The sequence below is a fragment of the Artemia sp. Qi Xiang Cuo genome, chromosome 9, assembly GCF_049724085.1.
Source record: "Artemia sp. Qi Xiang Cuo chromosome 9, ASM4972408v1, whole genome shotgun sequence".
NCBI lineage: Eukaryota > Metazoa > Arthropoda > Branchiopoda > Anostraca > Artemiidae > Artemia > Artemia sp. Qi Xiang Cuo.
The window spans coordinates 59943867-59965044 of record NC_142802.1 but is presented as its reverse complement, the minus strand read 5'-3'; the positions used below and the strand labels follow the sequence as shown (position 1 = coordinate 59965044).

At 37.8% G+C, this 21178-nt stretch overlaps 1 protein-coding gene across 3 annotated transcripts in view; it reads left to right on the top strand.

The window, feature by feature from the left end:
* The window catches only part of LOC148948890 (uncharacterized), a 431863-nt gene that overhangs the window by 196387 nt on the left and 214298 nt on the right, over positions 1 to 21178 (top strand). The gene's annotated exons all lie outside the window — the stretch shown is intronic.

Sequence of the window (21178 nt, the reverse complement as noted above, 5' to 3'; positions counted from 1 at the left end):
TCTTCGGCCAAAGATCATCAAGGGATGTTGCGTCTTCTTCTAGGCATCCTCCAGGTGTTGCCATCTGTCGCCCACGCCGTCCAACTCCTGGAGGAGTCCAACCCCAAACATCATGAGGCAGGCGATTGCTTCCCATTCTAACCATATGTCCCCAATATCGCCACCGACTGCTTATGACTTTATTCTTGTCTTGGCTCTTGTCACCGACTGCTTTGTGACAAGAGCACCAGTAAGGAAAATCTTGGGGGGGTCAATGTGACAAGGGCACCAGTAAGGAAAATCTTGGGGGGGAATGTTACAAGGGCACCAGTAAGGAAAATCTGGGGGGGGGGCGTGACAAGGGCGCCAATAATTAACCAAATTGACCAATTTTTTTGAAAAAGTAAAAAACAGGAAAAAAAAGGAATGAGGGCACTAAAAAAATCTTGAGCCCCCCCCCCCTGAATGCGCCAGTGCCTACACATTTTGTTGTTGTTGTTGTTGAGATTTTTGCGAATTTATCCTACATGTAGTATTTTCCGTATGATTGCCCGTCTTATAAAGTTGTGTGTGTGGGGACTCAGCTAATTTATATTTATATACAAATACTTCGATGCTTGTATTTAACATGCTTGTATTTACCAGGAGGATAAAATTAGATTTTTTAATGGATTTTGAATTGATTCATCTGATTTATATTTGGTCTCAATTAATAGTTAGGCAATAATTTCGGGTGACCCCTCCTTTGCTTGGATTGCAAAAAAAAAAAAAAAAAAAAAAAAAAAAAAAAAAAAAAAAAAAAAATCAAAATTCTGGCACAGGAACGCGCCGGGTAAAAAAAAAAAGAGAGTCATTTTAAACGTAGCCGTACAGTATCCAATATGAACGAATAAAAATATAAATAAAAAGTCCTAACTTTTCGCTCTTCTTATAGAATCCTTTCTGATCAATTCTGTAATCACTATTATATTATTTTTGTTTATTCATTTAACAAAGCTTCCAGTATTTGGGCCATATAGTGGATATTTTATGAAAATTTACCGTTTTATACGATTAAAGGTAGAAAATTACGCTAGAATTTAGTTTGGATGGGCAAATGGACTAGTCATGCTCCCTTTCCCTCCCTGTTCCCTTCTCCCCTACTTAAAAAACAAACCTTATTCATCTAAGACAGTGGTCGGCAAACTTTTTGGCCAAAGAGCCATATATGTACATTACCAGGATTAAAAAAAAATTAGAGAGCCAGATGGGTTTATTAATGTAGTAAACCTTTATTATGATTTTAGACCTTCATTAAATTATGGGTACACTGAATGAAACTTGATTTCAAATTAATAAAGATTATATTTATTGATTAAAAAAAGAATTAAAGTAAGATATCCATAAATTGAATTATGGCAATAACTGACAAACACTTAATGCGAACAATGTCCTTGCATCTCCTTGGAAAGTTTGAGTATGTTAGGTTTGTATGTTGTTGTTTTTAATTTTAGGCACGATTCCAGGTTCTCATCAATAAGACGACTTCTCAATTTACTCTTGATAAAATTCATGCACAGTGGGCAGTGGCTGGCATGTAGAAACGCGCGAGTCTCCCCCGCGCCTCGTTCCCTTCAATCTTCAACCGACCGATACCCTCGGCGCGACTTGCGCATCTGCTGCGTGTATTTAAATATTTGTGCTGGAGCGGCATTTGAGGGGCCAAAGAGCCGCATGCGGCTCCGGAGCCGCACTTTGCCGACCACTGATCTAAGACAACAATTTATTGAAATTAAAAAAAATTATTTTATGTCGTTTTTTCTTATGCTCTTCATACGTCTGTTATCTTAGAGCCTTGAGGAAACTCTTTAAGTTATAACCGGAGAAATCCTTATACTGGGAAATCTCTTTGGTGTTTGAAGAGCTTTAGATGCACTTCATTTTTTTTTTTTTTTTTACATAATAATGTTTGCCTGCTTTATCGGTTTTTTTTCCTTCTAAAAGATTGAACATTTTGCATTTTCGAAAACTCTTTCAAACTAAGACTCTTTAATCCGGTAAAGAAGACGTTGCATTGATTTTTGTGTAAATGTTTTCTAACAAACTGCTTTCTAATAAAATGTTTTCTAACAAACAGCTCTTCACGAAAAAGTAATAAGCCATATCAAGGTTACTCCAGTAGGGGTAACCTTGATAAGAACGAACTACGGGCCAAGGGAACTGGTGTCTCACCCGGAGAACTCCCACCCACAAAAAAAAAAACCCGAGAAAATTCTCCCACACGCAAAATTGAGAAGCCACAGAGGAAGTACAAAATAGGTACCTCCAACAGTTTTAGGACAGGGTTGGTCTGGTTGGTCTCCAATTACTTTTGATAAACAAAAAAGGACTACAACCCTCAATTTCCGATCGAATGACCATCCTCCAAAGTTTCTATGACCATGAGAGGGAGCCTGGGGATGAGGAAGTGGCAGCCCGCTCCTATACGGAACAAGTTCTGCTCATTTTGGGGTTTAATGTTACTCTTTACTTTCATAATAACAGCATTTACCCGAAGGCCCAATGAGAATTGACACTTTTGTTTTGGCATTAAAATGCACTATTGTAGAGGCTTAAAGCTCTTGTTTACTTTTTTTTTTTTTTTATATATATAGCTAAGAAAGATCATGAATGTTTGATCACTTTCCAGATATCAAATAGGACCAGATATACAAACTAAAAGGGTAAGAGGAGGGGTTGGCTGCCTTCCATTCCTTTTTCAACTTCACTCTCAACATGATTTTGAGTTCTAGCTTAATACGGTTAGCTATTCTTTATATATTGCTATGTACCCTTTTGACAGACCTCCTGCATATAATGTGTTTTTATTTTGTTTGACTCTGGATCAAACATGCCCCATTTCCCCAATAATCAACCTTATATGTAGGCCGGAATGTTCAACTTATATAACGTACAATACTTACCCCGGGGCTGTGCGGGGTTTTTTCATCCCTGGAACCATATTTATTTGACTTTTCCACAATTTTGAGCAAGATGACTATTCCAAAATTTTGATCAGATGTCTTTGGGAGATTGCAACCAAAAGGGACATGGGAGGGGGACTGATTACCTTCCGACTATTTTTCAACATCCCCCTCAACATGCCCTGAAAGTTTAAACCTAATACCCTCAGCCGTTTTTGACATGCTGGAGATACGACTTTTTGAAAAACTGGATGCACATAGTAGATTTTGATTTAGTTAAACATACCCCTCAACATTCCTTGAAGTTTCACCTTAATACACATAGCCTTTTCGAACACACTCAAAATAAAACAAATTCTTCCTTTTCCTAACGAAAAATCCTGCAATTAAAAAAGGATAAATTGTATAATTTACAATCCTTGCCCGGGGGACTTTGGAGGGCATTGTATTCCCGGAGGCATAGTTACTAGACCTTTTCCCTCTTTTGAACAAAATTGCTTTTAAAAATGTTTTCAGTGTCGAGGAGAGGGGGCATCTAAGAAGAGTTTGGGGGGCCTGTAGCCCGTCAACCACGTTTCAACATCTCCCTCAACATACCATGGCCACCCATAGGCTGAACTTTAGGGAGGGGGGCTTAGCTGGTCTAATCGGTACTTCCAATGCTGCATAATAGAAATCTCAAAACAAAATATCATAGGTAGCGGGATAGCACTGCCTAAGTAAAGTGCGATGTGGGCACAATATATTATTATTAATTTTTTTAGACCAGGGCACTACTTATAGAAAGAAATGTCATAAAAACTTCAAAAATAGTTAATGGATGGCAACCAGCCCCCCCCCCCACGTCAATCATTTCCCCAATTACATCCAATCAAAATTTTGAGATATCCATTTTGTTCAGCGTAGTTTAAAGGTATGGAAATTATGACCTTGAGAATGACACCCCACACACACACAACCCTCAGGGCAAGGGTTGTAAGTTATGCCCTCGGGGGATATAAGGTTTTTTTTATAGAAAGGGTGGTCGTATAAACCTTGGAGGGGGCTCATTTGATCGATAATCAGAAGTTTTACTGACCTTTTTAAAAGTCAAAAGTGATTGGAAGTCAACCACCCCCCCTCCCCCTACACCAATCATTTCCCCAAACACATCCAATCAAAATTTTGAGATAGTCATTTTGTTCAGCGTAGTTGGAAGGTCCAGAAATTATGTCTTTGAAGATGACCCCCCTCCCCATAGCCCCCAGGGCAAGGGTTGTTAGTTACGCTCTGGGGGCATATAAGTTTTTTTTATAGAAATGGTGGTCGTATAAACTTCGTAGAGGGCTCATTGGATTGGTAATCAGACGTTATAATGCTCTTTTTAAGAGTCAAAGTGATCAGAGGGCAAATCCCCTCCCCCACACACACGCACGCATTGTATTTTCGCATCAGATCGAATCTGATAGAAATTTTAAGATGACCATTTGTTGTCGTAGAAACTTCGAAAATGAATCATTCGGTTGGAAATTGAAAGGGTTAGTGCACTCTTTAATAGTCAAAAGAATATAACAATGTCTTCAGTAATCAAATATAAGAAATATTTAGGCGGACGTTGAACTAAATCAAAACAAACTATGAGTATGTGAGTAGATAGGGGGGTACCAGCCCCACGGGGGCACCATATATGGGCATAGACTCCCACGAGAACACTGCGTGCTGCCATCTACAATTGAGTCTAACGTCGACGGGACATAATTTATTCAAGTATTATCGATCCATGAACGGGTCAATGACCCCTTTTTTCAAGGTCGATTGATTTGTTGTTGTTGTTTGCCCAAGCGTAATGACACGAGGGGTGATTTACATAATCGATGGGGAATGTATTGATCTAGGACAAGTGAATTTCCGAAAACTTGATTGTGTAATCGACTAGGACAAGTGAATTTCCGAGAAATTGATTGCGTAACCGAGGGGGAAGTGGATTTCTGAGAAATTGATTACATAATCGATGGGGGAATGTTTTGATCCAGGACTCGACTAGGACAAGTACAAACAGTACCTAATTTATACATGTTTTTGTGGTTTTTGTCGCTGAGAATAAAAAAACAGGATTTTTCTCACTTTGATGTATTTTCATGGTTTATTAATGTCTAATGGGGTCAAGGACGATTGATTTGTTGTTGCTGTTTGGCCAAGTGTAATGACACGAGGGGTGATTTACATAATTAGTGTGGAATGTATTGATCTAGGGGAGAGAATTTCCGAGAACTTGACTTACATAATCGGTGGGGAGAATGTTTTGATCTGATAACGGGAAACAGGATCACGTGTGTCCTTCTAAGCCAATCAAAGAGTCGGTTAAATATCATTCTAAGCCAATAAGAGAGTCGCTTACATATGGTTTCCCATTACATCGCAATTCACCCTTGAGATTTCGTATATAACGGACATGCGTTGTGATTAAAAATTCAGAAAGTTCCAAGACACAATGGATATAACAATGGAATATATTGATGAGATGGAAGCCTTGGCTACAGCGATTTACAATGTGAGTTCTCTTTAGTAAATTTTCATACTTTATTTTCAAATAAAATCATTTTATATAGTAGCCCCTCCAGTAAATTCAAATTCAGGTACCCCCCCCGCACCCACAATACAAACTCCACTATATGATGTTTATACTCGCTAGAAAGCTTAAAATACGTTCTTTTTACCACGTAAACCTAACCACCCCATACACACCCCCTCCTCTGTTTATGACTTTAACTCTTCCATTGGAAATAACTTTGTTTTTGAACTCTCCCTTTGACAGTCAACTTTCTGTCAATCCCCTACTTATTAAGCCACTCTGGTTTGACATAAGCATTCCCGTAATGATTTAATTAGCTGTCACCCTTTTAAAGCACATCCGCTTTCTCAATCCTTTACGTTAACGGTTTAACCAAAGGGTTTCACAGATCAAAAAGGATACTTTTTCACGTCGAATTAAAAACAGTTTCATGCAGAAAGAGATGGATGTTTATTGAGCTTGTTTGTTCACAACCTATATGGAAGAGTGAAACGAGTTATTTCCCAAAATAATTGCTAACAATATTTTTTAGGAAAATATGTAAAAAGGGGGGAGGGGCAATGTCTCAATTCTAACACCATCATTGTAAAATGAAAACAAATTATTTCTTCGTGTGAAAAATAAGAGGCCGGGATTTCTAAGAAAAAGAATACATAACTTTATTATCCGTAAATTGAATACCATTTACGTCTAAGATCCTAAATTTTAAGCCTATAAGCTGTTGGGTTAACAATCATTTATCTATTTTAAAGCATATAGACGGGAAGATTAAAAAAATTTTCTAAATGGTAAAAATAGAAACATTGATTTCTATCCTAAGACTACAAACTAGTGATTGTCAACTTTTATTTTTCTCACAAGTTGTGCAATAAAAACGTATGATTTCCATGCATAGTATATTTCTCGTAAATTTTACTTTTTGCTTTACTGAAATGCTGGGGAGGGGGCTTCTTTGCAATAAATGCTTTCTAGACAAAATTATGGTTAGGAGGTGGGGGGGGGGGGGTACTAAGGTTCCTTCTGTGAAAAAAAGGGAATCATTTTTTCAATACTAACTTTTTTCTCTTCTTTAAGGACAATTATGAACAATGTATACCCCCTCCATCGAAGAGAGCAAGGGAGGGTGAGGCAGCCCCATCAGTGCCAGCCCCTATGCAGTCTGGGCATAAACCCAAAAGAGAATGGGCCATAAGGATGGAGAACCCTGCTGCCACATCGGTGCAAGCCCGTAACATCGCCGACCAGTCCACTCTCCATCATGCGTTGCCTGGGCCTTCAAGAGCTGCCCCACCTACACAAGGTCAGGAGGTGGCCCTCCAGCATGCTTCGCCAGGGCCTTCAGGCACTCAACTGCAACCGGGATATAAAAATGTAAGCATTTTTTACCTGGTTATAGAAATATCTACACAAACCCATTTTTCATCGCTGAAAAAGTGTGTGTCAAAGATATTAAAAATGTTATTTTCTCCATAATCCCACATCCCATTGTTTTAAATTTCTCCCCCCCTCCCTCAAAGATATCTAAATATAATGTTATTTGTTTTGCTTGTCAAAGAAACTACTCTTTTTTTCTAATCTTTTCTATTTTTTCTGCCCACTGTAGGCATCTTCGCTATTTTTCAACCTCATAATCATATTTTTAACCAACTTCTAGTTTACTAATAGAACTAGATTCTTTTTATCTCCAAATAATAGTTTTCACTAGAATAATAATGTATTAAGGGGCCTTTCAACAAGCGATTCATTTCATCAGTCAGTCAAAGTGTGTCAGAGATATTAAAAGAAATGGTTCCCCCTTTTTAAATCAGGTAAATTATAGTATACATTCAGTCTGCTGAATTCCCATAGTGAAACCGAAAAAGGCACTATATCCCGGACATAATTTCCTTATAGCAAAATCTTTGTGTTATAAACTGTATAGCCAGAAAGAGATGGGCTATCAAGTAAAGACCACGGTTTTTTCAAAGCAGATAAAGAGTATTAATATGAATTATTTTTTGAGGAGTTGTTTGAACAAAATCAAAACCTTCTATGTCATCTTATAGATTGTATTAGGTTGGAACTTTCAGAATATATATATATATATATATATAGTGAACTAAATGCTACTGCTAAGCACGTTTTTAAATAATAATCCAATTTTTTTAAAAATAGGGTGATTTAGACACTTTGAAAATAAGCTATTTTTCTTTTATAGGTTGTTCTGGTTCCATATGCTCTGACCCCCTCACCAACTGAAGAAAGAAGTACTGAACTCATTGAAGAGGCAATGGAATTTCATGCAATTCACGACAATGAATCCAACTATCAACGAATTGCATGGTATTGTTAATTCACTTGAAATACCGTTTAATACTAATGATTTTTTAACTGATTATTTTAATGTTAATAATAGCACAGTTGAGCAAGGGGATATACCTTTACTCAGTCCAAACACACTAGAGCTTTTAGAGGATTTTACCTGGGAATTAAGAAGAAACCCTCCCTCCACCGGTAATATGATTCCACTTCAAAAAACTGATGTGCTTTCCCATAACCCTATTATTGAACAATGTGGGGGAGGGGTTGGTGATAATATACACGCGGCGGGGGGAGGAGGGGGGTAATATCCAATTTAGGACATCTCCCGAGTTTCAACTCTCAAATGCAATTTTAAATATAATAGTTGTCGACACTGCAACCTTTGGTGACCCTTCAAATTCACTTTTGGGTGGTAATTTTGTGCTTCACCAAGTAGAAATTGTTCATGAATATGTATATAGTACTCATACACTGCTAGAGAATCAAATGCAGTTGAGAGGAGGGTGTAAGGGTTCAATTAAGGTTTCTATTGTTTTAAAGGTGTTTTATTTAAATGAGGGAAAAAGTGAGGTTTATCATCATTATGTACATACCGAGATGCGACTGGTCTATCCAAATCACAGTTTATAGAATTATCCAGTAAGTTTATCGCAGATCATTTCTGGTCTTCATTCTCGGTACGAACAAAAAGCTCCTCCCACTTCTTTCTGCATTAGCGGGTTAGTCTGTTTCCGTCAATGAGAAAGGGTTGCAAAGTGCATTATTTCTAATTGCGAAAGCAGAAAAAAACTTGGTGAGCCAGTCAAGTGGTTTGCAAGTGTCCCATCTCACAGGTATGACTTAATTTATATACAAATTATGACTTAATCTATTATTTACATACAGTGGACTCAAATGATTGGCCTATGTAGGATTTTGTAAAAAAGGAGGTGTGATGGTTTCAGGGGCGGATCCAGGATTTTTTTAGGGGAGGGGGGCGCAAAGTAGGTTGATCCGACAAACTTACGTTAGGAGCCAGTTTAATTAATGCAAACTTGCGTTAATTACAGAAATTACACTACTTTAGACTAATTTAGGAGGGTCCCCTTCGCCCCCCCCCTCTGGATCCACAACTGGGTGGTTTATCATTTTTTTTTTCACGTCGTGTTATTTATTTTGTCAGTTTGTACTTCCTGTGATATTTGAAAAATATAGTTACCTGTTTTGGCGGAGAGCCTAGATAAGACTAGTTTTGTTTTCAATCAATGTTTTCATATGAAATGGGCCAGACCTTTCCTGAACTTTAAACAATAAACACCTCTGTTTGAAAATCTTTGCACTTTCAGAATTTAGATAGCGGTAAGGGTTCCTGATTGAGACCAATTTTAGGACTTGGGTTCTAATTATTGGTTGTTGTGTTAAAAGTTGCCAAAATAGCCCTATCCAATAAAATACCAAACGACTGTTAAGAAGTGTTTTTCGTAAAATTCTTAGGGAATTTTCAGAAAATTGAAGGACATCACACATTTTAGTGGCAGATCCAAAATTTTACGGGGCTTTACGCTAGAAAAGCTCCTATTATAGATTATTCTTCCAGTTTGTTTACCAGAAAATAAATAAAATGCATTTCTTACTGCTGAGTCTTGTAGGCTTCTATTTCTACTGATCTTAAGTTTAATATGGCCTTTACTTTTCTTTAAAAAAAACTTCCTTTTTCGTAAAGTTTTCGTAGTGTATAATATATATATATATATATATATATATATATATATATATATATATATATATATATATATATATATATATATATATATATATATATATATATATATATTTATATCGGTGCGTACAAACAGCTCCTCTCATTTGATCTGCCATCAGCGGTCCAATTACCCTGGAGCACGTATTTTGGCAGAAACTTTCTCAAAATGCCTTTGAAACCAACTTGAGACTTCGAAACCTATTTTTAGTTCCTAAAAACATCTACTAATAACATTACACTACTAACTACCGATTTTCATGTATGCATTGGAATAAATTAATTTAAAATTAGTTTCTTCAAAATTAGTGCTCCAACGTTGAAGCCAAGTTTCGCGTCCAAGAGAAATCTGACTTGTCTACCCGTGAAAAGATATGATGCCGCTTATGTTTCTATCTGCAAAAACGTTCTCTGGAGCACTCACACGCCGGTCCGGGTTTCTATAATGGGTGAGATAGAGAATGATCATACTGCTAATTCTATAAACTGTGATCCAAATTTAGAGAATTTTGAGGGTGTTTTTTCCGAGTGGATAGGCTATATTGTTACGCATCTCGAGAATTATAACGAAAATAGGATTGGGTCTGTAGTTCTTTATGTTGAAAATTTAAGTGTTAATATTTGTAAATTTAAAAAAGATTTAATTTTAAGGGGGGGGGGCATAAGGACACAGGTACAGTTTTAAAATATAATCCAGATTTAGTAGGTTGTCGAGGTGTCCAGCGAATCTGTTTTGAAAAAGGTCAAAAATGTTTCAAGTACGCTTTCCTCATATCAGCATTTCAGCCTCTAGCAGATGACGCTGCCAAGACGAATTTAGATCACTGGGCTGTACATGGGAAGGAGGGGTCCGATTTCTTCCATTGTAGATTTTTCTAGTTTAGATGAGAAATAAGCAATAACGCTCAGATCTACGAATACTTCTGAAAGGGCAAATTCCTTTTTCTATATCAACGTTACTGTCGTTCAGTGTGAAAAAGCAATCGAGAATGGAATTTGCTCTAAAAAGAAGAGAACGCTCTTCCCAATATGGGGTCCGTCGATTGCATTGGTGAAACACTGGGTTTGGCTGATGTACACATCACCTAGTGACCTAACAAATTCAATAGGCCATTTTAACTAGATTACAGACATTAGTAGAGTTCTGGGGGGTGGTAGGGATCTAGGGGTACGTTTCTACTGTCCAACTTGTCTGTCACAATTACGTAGCGATACAAAACTACGGGATCATATGAAGCATTTTAGACGGCATGGCTACCAGTCAGTGGAAACGGTTTCAGGGGATAGGGCTATTTTACGTTTAAAAAATTTCCAAAACACCCTCCTCCAGAGCAATAAAATCTCGTTGGATTGTGAAGCGAAGCTAGTGGCAGTGAACGATTCTCGATTTCCACACCGAATCAAAGAACATCAAGCTATTGCAGTCTCCTACGCCCACGCAAAAAGAGACAGTTCTAACACTATGCAGTTGTTAGAAATAGTTGAAAAATTGGATGAGGGAGAGTGTATGGTCAAGCCACTGACTAAATTAATTGGCACCGCTAATGGCGCTATTTCTCGTTTGAGTAATATGCATTACCCAATGGTGCTGTCTGCAGAGGATCGTCTCGCGATTAAAAATAAAAAAATATGCTGGGTTTGTAAGGGGGAGTTTGAAGGGGGGGGGGGATAAGGGGAAAGGGAAAAGAGGGGGAAGGGGAAAGTCAGACCATAATCACTTGTGGCAGGAAATATCCTCTGGGGTTATTAATTTTAGAGGGATAGCGCATCAATCGTGTAACATAAATGTTAGCCAGCAGTTTTTTATTCCAGTTTTTATTCATACTTCAAATTATGATTTAAAATTTATTTTACCGGCACTGGCACGTATGCACAGAGAGGGAGGGGGAGTAGATAGTCCATGGGTAAATAATTCATTTACCTATAACATCATTCCCAAATCGGCCGAGAAGTTGGTGCTTCTCGAGTTGGAATGGCAGGTAATAAATAATGGGTATACGTGCTGGAATAAAATCAGGTTTTTAGATTCTTTTAGTTTTTTTTCCCAAGGCATTGAGTCAATTGATTCAAGTGCAGAAAAGCGACAATTTTGATAGTTTTCCTTTGCTTAAACAGCACTTTCCAGACCGTAAAGTGTATGATCTATTGACCTGTAAAGGTGTATACGCATACGACTATTACTGCTCTGGCGCTCGCTTAAGCCAGGTGAAACTGTCTCTGATCGAAGATATCTTTGTTTCCCTCAACAACAGTGAACCCACTTCCGAAGACGATGAATTTGAAGAAAAAGAGTTGGCGAAAGAGAACTGCAAAAATGGGTGGGAGTACGGAACACCTCCCTACACAAGTGACCCTTCATCTCTTTTAGATATTGTCTGCAAAAACACAGATCAAATTTATTCAGAGTTTGGATTAGATATAGGTTATTATTTTTCCATACCCCATTTGGTGATGGACTTTATTTTAAAAATTAGTAGGGAGGAAATTGGCTTAATAATTGATGTGGATCAACACCTTTTTGTAGAAAGATAAATGTGGGGTGGGTATGTTTTTCATGGGGATCGCGTCTTGACAACCGATCCAAGCGGACAAAACAGCAACACCGGTGCAAAGTCAAATACAGTGTTCTTGGACATGAACTCATTGTACCCCTCGGTAATGTCTCACTACTCTTTGCCGTGTGGGAACTATCAATGGCTTGAGAATCCTTGTGAGTTCCCTGACATTAACACTGTCGAAGACAATGGGCCACAAGGATGGTTCCTTGAAATTGACAGGCACATTCTATTAGAGCTTCATGATTCAGTCAGAGATTTTGTTTTTCCCTGTATCAATCGACCAGTGACCAGGGACTCACTGAGCCCCTACAATCGATCATTGGTTGAGGATATGGGGATGCACTGGACCCCCTCTAAGCAAAAACTGATTGCAGATCTGGACCCTAAGGGGAATATCGTTGTTCACCATGTACTTTTGCACTGGATGGTGAACAATGGTTTCAAGATCACCAAAACACATAGGGTCCTGCAATTCAGTGGAAAACCCTACTTAAAGACGTTTATCGACACTTGTTGATAAACGCTCTCGGGCAAAAAGTAAAGTTGAGAAGGAAATGTACAAACTCATTCGAAATTAAGCCTTTGGCAAAATGTGTGAAAACGTTCACGAGCATAGAGGCTGGCATGGTTCTTCTACACAGGAAAAAGAGAAATGTGGTACTGAACAAGAATATAGCAGGAGGTAGTTCAGTACTTGAAAATTTCAAAAAGCTCATGTTGTCGTTTTTTTTACAATGTGTGTAAGGTACAATGACCAAGGGAGGGGGAGGTTCAAGTTTACTATGGGACTACAGATTCTCTGCTGTTAAAAGTAAAAACCGGGGATTTATTGGGAGATTTAAAAAATGGGGAACACATCAGCTCGCGGATGGATTTCACCAACTGGAATGCGTCTCTCTATCCCGAGCTGATGAAGCGTCAAGCCCCCAACCAACTACTAATGTTAAAATCAGAGACGGGTAGTGATTTGATATCCAGGGGGTGTTCCCGCGTCCTAAAGTTTATTGCGTAGAAACTCATAATAGGGATGTAAAGCAGGCGTGTAAAGGGGTGCCTACACATTTTGTAAAGAGCAATTTCAACATGAGTGTCTACAGAGACTGTATAGAGAGTAGCCTAGTGCCAAGAGCAAAAGTGCTTGCAATTCCCTCTCTAAAGTATGAAAATTATACCTGTAAGAGTGGAAAAGAATGCAATGTCGTGTATATCCGACAAAGTCTTTGTGCTCGAGGATGGTGTAAGTGTACTGCCACATGGCCACTACCGTATTTCAGACCGGGTTGAATGCATAGACTATCGCAATCAACTTGGTCTGGATAAATTAACCTGAATGCTCTAACCCAACCAAACACTTTCATAAATTAACTAACCCAAACCTAACCTTAACCCAACCTAACCTGTAGCAGCAGCAGTGACGGCGACTATTGTATACAGTTTTTTTCACAGCGCCACCGGGGGTGGGGGGGGGGTCCCGCCTTCGGCCGGCTTTCGCCCCCGCGGCCCCGGGGGCGGGGGGTCCCGCCCGCGGCCGGATTTCACCCCCGCGGCGCCCTGGGGGGTGGAGGGGACCCCTTTTAAATTCATAATGTTCAACTGTGCTATTTTTGTAAGTTCATGTTCCAAATGTTCGTGTTGTACAAATAGTGTGCTACAGTACAAATAGTGTGTGTTTGTACAAGGCTGCATTGGCTGAACGATTGATAAGAACGATTCGTCTATTAATTTCCAGATATTGTACACTGAAAAATACATCTGCTTTTATTCATGATTTAGATAAAATCATGCAAATATACAACCATCGACCACATGGTTCCCTGTCCAACTCGAGCCCTCGCGAAGTTCATTGCAGTGAAAATACATTTGATGCTTTTCTAAAGCAATATTCCAATGTTGAAAAAGACAAAAAAAGTGAAGAAGAAATTCAATGTTGGTGATACTGTTCGAATTTATAGAACCACCAATATTTTTGAAAAGGGAAGTATTTATGGAGCACTGAACTTTTTAAAGTTTCCAAAATCCTGGACACCGAACCCACGACATATCGACTGCGAGACACCAAAGATGATGGGATTCTCGGCGGTTTTTATGAATATGAACTGCAAAAAGTTAGAAACACAGCGAAATTTATCAAATTGAAAAGATATTAAAGAGTCGTACTCGTAGGGGCCAGAGACAGTTGCTTGTTCGCTGTCTAGGATACAACTCTGATTTTGATTCTTGGGTCAGTGTTGAAGACATTAACAATGCCCAATGATTTCTATATGACTTTCATGTCCAATGTTTCTGATCCTCCCTACAATTACTTGAATAGAACAAGTGATTTTTTGACGAAACTCTCCCCCACCATCAAATTCGACGGATGGTATGAAGTGGCTCTTGTCGACTGTATTCTCAAAAATACCTACGACTTTCTGATAAAGGATCGTAAATATGAAACAATAATTAGATCCTATGATTGGCCGCCACCACCCTTAGGTAATCAAGAACAAATTCAAAAGATTAATTGGATGAATTATCCATATATTGAATTACCCTACGAGGAACTCACCTGTATGAATGATTTATGTCGTTCTATCAATAAAAAAAATTCCGCTCGTAAAAAAGAGCTTTTCATTTCAACTATTCAAAGGAGGAGGGCAAGATCTACATTAGTTTACCTATTGCCAATGAAAAGGTTATTCTCAATGATAATCTAAAGGACGTTCTTGGCTTTAAGCTCAATATAATCAACGGTAAAATTGCCGGAAACACTAATTTTATTTTTGCTGACTACCCGCCTGCCTTCTCCACAGACACATGTATACTTCTCTACGCTTCATTTGTGGAAACATCCTGGGTTGGTAATTCAAATGTTCCCCTCCTACGAGTTCTTGAACGAAAAACCAATCAAGAACATATTCACCACTACAATATAAAGCATCTTCAGTATTTTCCCGTATTCACTTCCTATTTGGAACTCTGTCAGTTAACACTAAGAACTGAATTAGGTGATCCCATAGCAATTTCAAAAGGTTTGGCTGTGATTACATGCCATTTTCGACCAATCGTTCAACAAGATGTCTAACAGAAAAATGGTATTCATTTGCCCTGATATTGACTCCTATGTTAATACTCTTAGCCCAAGACAACAGGACAATGGAATGGACTATTACAAAGGACGCTCGTCATTGTCTGGCTATGGTCTTGGCAGTTGGTTTGCTAAGCTGTTTCGCTCTTCACTACCACTGGCCAGAAAATATCTTCTACCGGCTGCGACTGATTTTGCATCCTCTACACTATACGATTGGGGCTCTGGCAAGGATTTAAAACAAAAGTGTTTAGGAGAATCTTAGGTCCAGTGCGTGAACCCTTGGCGAGAGATTAAAACGAAATTGTAAAGGTTTAAAAAGGTTGAAAAACAATGCATCACTCATAAGTCTCTACTCAGGTCAGAAACGAAAGACACCACCCCTGTCAAAGAAAAGAAGGAAAAAGCCGACACGCACAGTAAACAACAGAAGAAGAAGTCCCAGGAAGAGAATTGTTAGATCGAAACTAGATTTCTTTTCCTAAGATGTCCTACCTACCGCATAAGGATTCTCAACCTTCAATCACCGCCTCATTGAATCTATTCAATGCAGAAAATGTTGATGTGAGTGTCAAGCATGGATACTACGAGCAATTTTATCCACAACAACCCCTCTCCGATAATATCCGCTTTCAAATTTATTCCAATGAAGACTACTTTATGGATAAATCTTTGACATTTTTTGATTTATGAGTAAAAGTCCGGAAATCTGATCATACAATTCCAATTCTTGCTGAGGTAATATCCTATGAAAATCGTGCATTACGTAACTTATTTCTTCAAATCAGTGTCTACATCAATGGTACGCTGGTGAGCACAGGCAAAAATCCCTCAAATTATACAAGCTATATGCAATTCATGCTGATGACACTCAAGTCATACAAGGAATTGAGAGGCACCTTTAATAGATATGAATATATTACAGATACAGATGCACTTAAAAATGCTACAACTAGTGAATTCACATCTAGTTGGAAAAATATATCATGAGATATTTAATATACCCCAATGACTAACACCAAATATTAAAGTGGATATAAAATTAACGCTTGCTCCATCCAATTTCATTCTTAGAGAAGAAATTGAAACCAATCCTGATGTGACTCTCTCCCTCACCTCGGCAATACTTCATGTACGCGAACAACAAGTTATGAGTTCTGTTGCTTTGGCAGTGGAAAAACTGAGAGTCAGTGGGAATAATATTAAACTACTTGCTCCTCATACAATCACCAATCAACGTCATATTGCCATGGGGTCACGCACCTTCACCGACTCATCCTTTATCAATGGTGAAATTCCGTCAAAACTCGCTTTGGAATTTGTAAAAAGCGCTAGTGCAATAGGATCGTGGACTGGATGCCCACATAAATTCGAGATGTTTGGACTTTCATCTCTTGTCTGCAAAGTAAACGGCATCCCACTCTACAATCTATCTTTTGATAAATCCTATAGAACATTGTATGAGTTGACCATGCAAACCCTATATCATGATTCCCAACTAGTTTGAAATGGTATAACCGAAGATATGTTTGCGATAACACATGGTATCATTGAACTAGATTTGTCTGGCACGCAGGATATGAGTTTAGTACGTATGGGGAGTGTGCGTTTAGAGTGTACATTTGCTGACCCATTGGCTGAGAGTATTGCACTAATCTCATTAAATCAATATGAAACCTATTGGGAAATCACTCCCGAAGGTAGTGTTCTACTAGACTTGGCACCATGAACACCAGTCAAATAATCAATGTATTTAATATGGATCCCTAGATGTCCCAGTACAAATCCTATTGTCTGCCCTCGGACTTTCTAGGAAAAATTCAAAGTGTCAACAATACCTTAATTATTGTTAATAGCAGTCCGTCGACTGTGCTGATGGGTCATTAGCTGTGCATCTTTCAAAAAATGAAGACGATTGAATTTTTTGATCCTCTTGGTCTACCCTATAAATTTTACACACTCCACATCAGCAACTATATTGAGAGCAGTGGGAAAACTATTATTCAAAATCGGAGGAGAGTGCAGGATCTGGCGACTAAAAGTTGTGGCTTCCATGCACTACTATATTTTGTGTTCCGATGTCGCGGCTATACTTACAAACAGTTTCTCAACATTTATGTTGACAATCCACGTCTCAACGACTCTCTAGTGGAAAATATCCGTTCAGACCTGTATAATATAAATTTCAGTGCCCTAAGAGTAAAGTGCTTAAAAAATGTTTGTGAATTTGTTTATTAATAAAAATAATGTATGTACATGATAAAAACGACTTTTCTTCACTTTAGATTTCTTCATCGATGTATAGGCAACTGCCGTGAACCACTAATGCTGGTAAATCATTTGGATTCACTGTCTATTTGAAGCAATATCACATGCAATCTTTTCAAATGGTGAATCACATTCGGTAACTGCCAAATAAAAATCACTTGGTTTATAGTCATAATAGGCAGTGTCGTCACAACGATGACCTAGAAACCAAATTGTTTTGTTACCCCAACAGTTGAATCGTAGACCTGATTCTTACTCCCAGAATAATTTAAATCCACGACGATACCAATATCATAGAAATAAACTAAAATCACATTTGAGGTTATTTCCAATCACACCAGGGTAAGTTTTCGCCCACTGATCACATTTTTCATAGTGACAATTGGAGCATAGATGTCCTCTTGGGTGAGACTCACAAATCTCCTAAAGATTTGAATTAAATCCTTGAATTTGTACTGCTCAGCCTCTATGTAATTTACAGGGATTGCATAATTTGCACTTTTCACTATAGTCATCAATAATTTTGAAATTCTCACATTGAGTCCAACTGGCGAGAGTGCACATGCATAGTCGATATGTATAGAACATTTTTTTGGTTTCCGATGTCAACTCTCTCTCACAGCTAAAACGAAACTGATCATCCTCGCTCGATAAATTCAGGGTGGAGGTAAGGTGAGAGGAGTAATTCTGTGACGTCACCTCTTTCGAATGGTGGGGGAGCCATCTACATTGAATCTATGGCAATGTTTTCAAAAGTGTATCCACGATATTATTCTGCTTTGTTCCAATTAATATATCAATAAATTGAGTATATGCATTTGAGTCACAATGACAAAGCTTCATACAATAGTCCAATGGGGGAGAATCAGTCCCCATTGTATTGTCAAGTGTTCCCCGAGAGAATATTCTGCGTTGAAGAGATAACTCGAGAAAATTATTCTCTCTTTCTCAAATTTATTCATTTTTCAATCCTATCACTCTGACTGCTGACTCTAGACTGAGCATGAATCGTTAGCCTAACATTCTAACAACAAAAAGAAAGGGAACATTTTCGATTTCGAAACAATTTTATTGGATAATTACAAAAACAATACTAAGCATGTACAATTAGCGATACAGTTTATTGTCTTCGATATGTCTCACTAATGCACTTAAAGCACATTGAAATCTATTCACATGCGCTATATCAACTTTTGCAGCGAAGCATAATTGATCCTCCATTTTAAATTTGCTCAAGGATATCACATAACTTGCATATACTTCATCCCATTCTAGACAAAGCCGTGATCCTCTCGTGATTTCCACCGCCACGTTTGGTGCTCTTTCATTATTGCCATCAACTCCGCTCTTAACTTCTAATAGGGTAAACATTCCACTCATCATCAGCACAAATATATCCAAATGAGTAAAGTCAAACTGTTCTCGCTCCTTAGAATTCTATTCACAGACTAATAAAAACTATAGAAAAAATCCTTTCCTTATATTCTCTGCAATCCTCTCCCGCTAATATTTCCGACCCCCTGATTGGCTTCGAAGGGGAACGCATGATCCTGTTTCCCGTTATCGGATCAAAACATTCTCCCCACCGATTATGTAATCAATTTCTCAGAAATTCACTTGTCCTAGTCTATTACGCAATCAAGTTCTTTGAAATACATTCCCCACCGTTAATGCGCATGTGCAAACTTCACCCCTCGTGTCATTACACCTGGCCAAACAACAACAAATAAATCGACCTTGACCCCATTAGACATTAATAAAACATGAAAATACATCAAAGTGAGAAAAATCCTGTTTTTTTATTCTCAGTGACAAAAACCATAAAAACATGCATAAATTATGTATATCAAAGTGAAAAAAATCCTGTTTTTTATTCTCAGTGACAAATACCATAAAAACATGCATAAATTATGTATTGTCAGCGTTAGACTAAATTGTAGATGGCAGCACGCAGTGTATCTCGTGGGAGTCTATGCCCATATATGGTGCCCCCGTGGGGCTGGTACCCTCCTTTCTACTTATGTTGACTTTCAAAATGTGACAAAGCAATATCTCAAGAAGAACTGTATATTGTTAAGTTAAACCTTTGAGAGTAAGTTGAGGGGAATTTTGAACTAACCAGAAGGCACTATATGTATACTTTTAATGCTGCCACTACAGTTACTGTAACTAATGACGCTAAGAGTATTAAGGTGAAACTTTTAAAGCGTTTAGGGGTGTTTCAATTAAACGAAAAAACTGTATGCATGCAGGTTTTCAAAAAGGCATATAAGCAATATCATAGACAGTACCACTCTATAGTAGCTAGAAATATCATTGAAACATTTAAAGAAGCTAATTTGATTCAAAATTAAAAGTTCTAGTGTCCTTTCTAAGAGTAAAAAGAGATTGGAGGGCAATCAGCCCGTCTCTCAAGTACCCCTTCCTAAACACACACACGCGTCATATTTTCCCGATCGCATCTTATAGAAATTTTAAGATGGCCATTTGTTGTCGTAGAAACTTCGAAAAGGGTTCATTCGATTGGATATCGAAAGGGCTAGTGCCCTCTTTAATTGTCAAAGGAATATAACAATGTCTTCAGTAATCAAATATAAAAAATATTTAGACGGGCGTTGAACTAAATCAAGACAAACTATGAGCAAGTGGACTTTCAAAAAGGTGACAAAGCAATATCTCAAGAACATTTTATATTGTTAAGTTAGACCACAATTAAATAAAAAAAAACTGTATGCATTCAGGTTTTCAATAGGGCATATAAGCAATATCCTAGGCAGCACCACTCTATAATAGCTAGAAAAATCATTGAAACGTCTAAACATTTGAAGAATTTGATTCAAAATTAAAAGTTCTAGTGTCCTTTCTAAGAGTAAAAAGAGATTGAAGGGCAATCAGCCCGTCTCTCGAGCCGATTTATTTCCCAATCACGTCTAGTCGAAATTTTGAGAGAACTATTTTGTTCAGCATAGTAGAATGGTTCAGCAACTATGTTTGTATGGATATTGGGCATGTCAACCCCCCAAAATTATGCAATTGGCCCAAAAGTTTCTCCCAGCATGCTAATAGCAAGCCAAACTATGGATTCTTATAGAAAAAAAAAACGAAAAGATATAAAATATTAATTTTTTCATGAAAATGACTATGTCAATAAAAAAAGAATATAAATTAATTTAAAAAAAAACTTTGCACGAAACAAGTTTTTCAAAGAAAAGTAAAGAGGTTCATTAAGCGAAAGTTGGGCAAAAATAAAATCAAGTAATCGTCCAAGCGTAAGACTACCACAAATCACTATCAATAAATAAATAAAACCCAAAACGAACATAAATTAGAATAAATAGCCGAGTCAAACTCGAAATGAGTAAAAATTAACATTAGTAGGGCTTTTAACCTCCCATGCCTTCTCAAGACCAGAACATAATTTGCGCTTTACTGAAAATAAAATACGTTTAAATTTTTTAATATTTTTTAATTAAAAAAATACCCACAATTTGAGACTTCAATGAATAAATATCAGCATGGGTATAATAAACCGACAGTCGATGGTCATTTGTTTTTTTTTTTCAGTAAAGCCAAAGTTATGTTCTGGTCTTGAGAAGGCATGGAAGTTGTCAGGTGTTGTTAGGCTCGATCGGAATGATTTTGTTTATCTATGTGTAAGGTGACCCATTAGCTTGCGGATATGTTTCAACTTTTAAGAAAAAATTGCCCCTTTTTGCGTGAGAGCAAATATACAGAAAAAAAATGTTATGGCACCCTTATCCCTTTCCCCAAATT